General features: G+C 40.0%; 1 long non-coding RNA gene across 1 annotated transcript; it reads right to left on the bottom strand.

The window, feature by feature from the left end:
- Positions 1 to 2,010: 2,010 nt before the first annotated feature.
- On the bottom strand, positions 2,011 to 4,656 carry LOC106730131. Its single transcript, XR_001366564.2, has 3 exons — positions 4,518 to 4,656; positions 2,984 to 3,136; positions 2,011 to 2,514 (listed from the first exon to the last, which is right to left on the bottom strand). It is a non-coding gene; the product is annotated as an uncharacterized LOC106730131 (long non-coding RNA).
- Positions 4,657 to 5,754: the final 1,098 nt, after the last annotated feature.

The raw sequence follows: 5,754 nt of genomic DNA, 5'->3' as shown, positions 1-5,754 counted from the left end.
AGAGAGAAAGAGATTTATTTTAAATTATTGGCTAATGAAATTGTGAAAACTGCCAAGTCCAAAATTTGTAGTGCAGGCCAGCAGACTGGAGACTGAGGTAAAAGTTGATATTGCAATCTTGAGTCCAAAATCTTGCAGTCTTCAGGTGAATTCCTTTTTTTTTTTTTTTGGTCCCCTGAAACTTCGATCTTTGTTCTTAAGGCGTTCAAATGATTGGGTAAGGCCCACCCACATTATGGCATGCAATCTGCTTTTCAAAGTTTGTGATTTAACCGTTAATCACATCCAAGGAATACCTTAACAGCAACATCTAGACTGGTGCTTGACCAAACAATTGGCCACTGTTGCCTAGCCATGTGGAGACGTAAAATTAATCATCACGCTAACGAAGACTTACTGATCATTTAGATCCTAAGAGCTTTATTTGTGTGAACTCAGTACTCAGAAAAGCCAGTGAGTTAGGGGTCAGTCACAGCAGATGAGGAAACTGGGGCCCAGATAAGTAGTTTTCCCCAAATGACACAGCTGGTAAAGGGCAATAGATCTGGCTCCTGTGGCAGAGAGCTTATGCAGTGGCCTCTACGAGCCTGGAGCATGTGCTTGCCTTCTGCCTCCGTGGTGACTCTCCAAACCACCCATACAGGGACATCCACAGCCTGAGCCCACAAGTTCCCAGATCAGTTACGTCAGAGTGAATACTGGGTGCTCAGTGAGTGTTGGGTAATTAAATGGCTGAGCGAGCAGATGGGTGCACTGATGGAGGAAGAATCTCTAATCTTCATGAGAAGGGGTCTGAGACACTGTGACACAATGGTGAGTAAAGTCAGTTTTAACTCTCGAGGAGATCCTGGTTTTTGTGGTGATGGTGGTGGTGGTGAGATCAAAACAAAAAGAAGTGGCAATGTGATAAAGATCATAGTTGTTAATATGTTGGTCTTTGGGATGAGACCAAATTGGGGTTATGAGACTGCTTTCTCCCTGCATTAGACATGATGCTAACCAAGTTAGTTAACCATTCTGTGCCTCTCCTTCCCCATCCGTAAAATGAATATATCCAACTCACAGTGTTGTGAGAAGGAAACAAAACTAAGATTGTGTCTGTGGAATGCTGAGTCCAGAACTTGGACAGTATGTGATCACTGTCAGCTGTACCGAGTGAGCATTCCATGGCCACAGATTAGAGGGTGGTAGGCAGGCTGTCATTCCATCATGTTGAACTCAATATCTGAACTAAATTCCCAGCTACATAAGGGAGAGAACATTTTAGGCAAAGGAAAGAATTTATACTGAAACGCAGAGCAGAGTTACAAACTGGTGTGCTGCCTCTCAAATTTGGCTTAAACACGCATTTTGCCCAGTAATTATCCAAAAATTAAATTAGCCTTTACTTTAAAAAATTGAATGAGTCCTTCTAAAAAGTCTAGAGTCAGATCAAAAAGAGATGGCCATACTGTGTGGCTCTCCATGGGCTCTCTGGTTTCCCATTTCTCCACAGTGTCTGCTATTCTTGCTTCATCCTCTTATGTTACTTCTCTGGATGCTGTAGATTCTTGGTGCTAATGTGCACATAGGAAGTGTGTGTAGTGAGTAGTTGAATTGACAGAACTTGCTTGCTCTGCTAAGGAACGTGTGCTTTATCGTGCCCTAAGCAACAAGAAGTGGTCCCAGAATTTTAGGCAAGAACTTGAGCAGATTTGTGTGTTTTAGAAAGATTTTCCTGGGTTGCAGGAGGCAGAGATAGAAGTCAGTTAATGAAAGGCTGTGGAACTAGCATAGAAATGGGCTGGTGAGAGGGTCTGACCAATGTCAAAGGCAGCAGCACTGGAGACAGAGAAGAGTGCACCTGCCAGTGACGAGTGGAGATGAATCTTGTATGCCTTTATGTGATTTAAAGTATTTATGCTGAGCCAAGAGTGATCAAATCTTTGAAAATGCTGGGTAGTTTTGTCCATCAACACAGGACAGAGACATTACTTGTGTCCCTGAAGGAGAGCACGTGATGGGAAACAGGACTCTGATTCCCTCTCTCTGTTTAACCATTTCAAAGACGGAGATGAAGCTGGGCCTTGTGGATTCACACAGTATGTCAGTATTTACTATGGCTCTTTCCTAAGAGATTTTTGAGGACAGTTGTATTATCCATGATTGTGAACTATAAATTGCAACTCTGCTTATTATGGAGAAATAATAAGATTTGAGAAAGGGAGGACTGGTGAAGAAGAGTGGGTATTAAAGATTTTTTCTTCCAATTAATATGTAGCTATGAATGATTAGCTCTACCTGGGAATTTGGATTTTTTTTTTTCTTGAGGGCAATAGAAAGACATGAAAAAGGTTTTAAGGAGGAGCAAGACCGAGTCAGGTTTGTTTGATCATGTTTTTAACAACATTACTCTGAAGAGTGAAGAATGGATGGTGGAGATGAATTGTGGGTAGGGTACCACAGTGCATTCCAGTTAGAAGAATGTGACTGTGATCTGGGCAAATGCTGGAGGCCAGGACTGGAGGGTCCAAACTGAGAGAAAAATGGGAAGAATTATGAAGAGGTTAGCTCACTGGTATGTTGGAGAGCAGTTAGCTGTCAAATTAAGGGACTATAGAAATAGTATTAAGGGAATATTGAAATACTGTAAGCCAGAGACTTCAACTCCCTGCCCTCCCGCTTTAATCATATACACGGCAGGATGTGAGACTATGTGTTATGTGCCATCCCAGGTGCACTGGCCATAAATATGTCCCAATTCAAGAATACAGTACCTGACATTCATTGAGTCTGAATGTATGCTCACTATTCTAGGTCCTCTGCCTGAGACTTTTAGAAACAGAAATTTGAAACTACCTCTAGTCTGCTGGAAAAATATTATCTCATTGCCAAATGTTTACTCTAAGGTATAAGCTAACTAGCTGTTAAATTATTAGATTGACTACACTATTTTTATAATACTAAGATACTAATTATGATTTGCCTTCAGACTGATGCTCACTGGCAGTGTCCTGTGAAGTTGTTGAAGTCAATGTGGCAAAAAATGGCTAAGAGCAGGGGTTCTCCTTCCAGATTTGCTGCGTTTCCTTTGCCAGTTGCTAGCTGGGTAACATAGGGTAGTTAGTTATTATCCTTTGGATGCTCATTTCTGCATCTGCAAAATAAGGATACCAGTGTCACCATCATCACTGAGTGGTGTGGTAAGGAGAGGGTTATTAGAGAAGGGGCTGGCACATATTAACTGCTCGGTAAGTCTTATCTCTTATTATAACTGGTACTATAGGAAGACAATCAGGATCTGAGCCAGTGCTTAACAGTGAGAATGGAGAGTTGGGTAGAGGTGAGAAAATTTTGCAACAGGAGAAGACGCTTCATTATGTCATAAAATGAAGGATAAATTCATAACTAAAATTCCATAACCCACTGAAAAATAATCAAGACTAAATGAAATTACTTTTCCAAAGACACGTATGTGTATGCACTTTTTACCTTCCAATTAAAAACTAAAGTCTCAGAATAAAACTTGCCACTGTTTAGGTCCTCTCTCCCAACCCTTTTTTTTTTTTTTTTTGCCCCACTTGAGAAAACCTTAGAAAAGACAAAGTTATTCTATGAAAGTTGCACAAGGTAGAGGTTAAACCAGGTGGAACCAGGATCAGTGAGTAAACAGGAGAAATTCAAAGAGGACAAAGAACACGACATTGCAAAAGTCCTACAGTTACGAATGAATTTGAAACTGATTTTCTGTTACTCTGCCCTGTAATATCAGATGCGTGTGGGGTCAGGGCCACCGAATGTGAGCAGTTTGTTGGTTGGAAACCTCTGGCCTTACTGCAGCAGAGGCCAAGCCTGCTGGAATTTGGCTGCAGAAAGTTGTTATCTTCCTCCCAGTAACTGTCTTCCTCTTCCTCCTGATAGTCATGGCAGCGGCCACCACATTCCCACGAGCTTCATTAAATATTTACTGAGTATATAATTTACTAAACACAGCAGCTCCAGTACTTACAGCAGGCAAAGACTTGTTTCTGACTTGTTACATTATTATTCTGTGAGAACTGTCTTTCAGTCCCTTGGCAGGATAAGGGAGAAGCGTTTAATCATAATCCAGACACTAACTGTGCTGGCCAGTTTGTTAGCCACCAGCCACAGGTGGCTATTTAAATTTTAAATAAAATGAAAACTTCAGTTTCTCTGGTGTACTTGCCACATTTCAAGAGCTCAGTGTAGTGAATGGCGACCCTCTGGACAATACAGCTGTGGGACGTTCCATCATCTTAGACTCTTCTATTGTTTGGCACTGTGCTGGTGCGTTCTGGTTGCAGTCCTACCATTGATTTGGCCAAATGCACAAGTTCTACATTAATTTTTTTTATATCCCTCTAAAATGAGTATATTTGGGGCTTAGAGGTCTGGTAACAAATTACCACTAATTTAATGACTTAAAACAATACCTTTATTATCCTGCAGCTCTGTAGTTCAGAGGACTGAAATGGGTCTCACTGGGCTCAAATTAAGTTGCTCTCAGGGCTTCCTACCTTTCTGAAGGCTTCATTCCTTTTCTTCCCAGATTCTAGACGCCATCTGCATTCTTGGCTGCATTCAGACACGTCCTTGGCTTTTGGCTCTCTCCCTCCATCTTCAAAGTCAGCAACTTTGGCTAAGTACTTTTCTCATTGCTAACTCTCTTCTCTCTCTCTTTTTTTAATTTTTAACCTCCCTCTTGTACTTATAAGGATTTTATGATAACATTGGTCTCATCAGGATAATCCAAAATAATCTCCACAACTCAAGGTCAGTTGATTAGCAAACTTAATTCCATCTGCAGCCGTGATTCTGCCTTTGCCATGTAATGTGACGTGTTCCCAGATTTGGGGCATGAAGGCACAGACATCTTTGGGAGGGACTTTTGTTCTACCTACCTTGGTGAGTAAGTGTTTTATAAAGTACAGTGATTTTCCTTGAAGAGAGGCAACGTAAATATATTAAAGATAATTTAATGAAAATTCTAATTACATGTAATGAAATAATTTAATTAAATAGTAGTTAATTATAAGGAAAATAAGATATTACTAGATGTTATATGCACCAGACACTAAGGTCTAAGATTCTAAGAGCTTACGTGTACGAACTCATGAATGAGTGAGTGAATAGAGGCATTAATAGCACCTTAATAGTAGTATGGGATGAATGGAGATGCAGAGAATATTAATCAGGAAAATGGGTTTCTTGTCCTAGCATAGCCACCTACCCACCTGTGCAGTGTCTCTAGACTGAAGTTTTTCACATGGATAAAAAAAGAAGACCAGATACAACTATCTCTATGGTTACTTCCAACTCCTAAAATTTTCCTTTATGTGTTAAGGTAGAAGGAATGATAAGATCGAAAAAAAGCACATCATTGAGTCATGTAAATTTGCTCCCTAATCTTCAAAATAAAACAAAACCGTAGGTACAAGAAAACTGAACAGAGACGATTTAATCGGAGATAACAGAACACGCTTTTATTTTTTACTGATAAAATATACTATGACTGAAGAAGAAGCTGGGTAAAAATAGGGAAAATGAGCCTGTGAATTGTGGATACGTATAGTTTGCTTTACTAAGGACCAAGATTAGAAGGTGGAACACCAAGAGAATACTTATATTTCCAGTTGGATTAGACTTGACATTATTAGTCTGAAACATGTTTAAACATCTTTTCATCTCTTTTCTTTATTTTAATCAGGTGTCTAGAAAAACAGATGACTCTTTTCGCTATTAGAATTGCTATAG

The sequence above is a fragment of the Camelus ferus genome, chromosome 1 (genome assembly GCF_009834535.1).
Source record: "Camelus ferus isolate YT-003-E chromosome 1, BCGSAC_Cfer_1.0, whole genome shotgun sequence".
In the NCBI taxonomy this organism is placed as follows: Eukaryota; Metazoa; Chordata; class Mammalia; order Artiodactyla; family Camelidae; genus Camelus; species Camelus ferus.
This window is presented reverse-complemented; position numbering and strand designations above follow the sequence as displayed.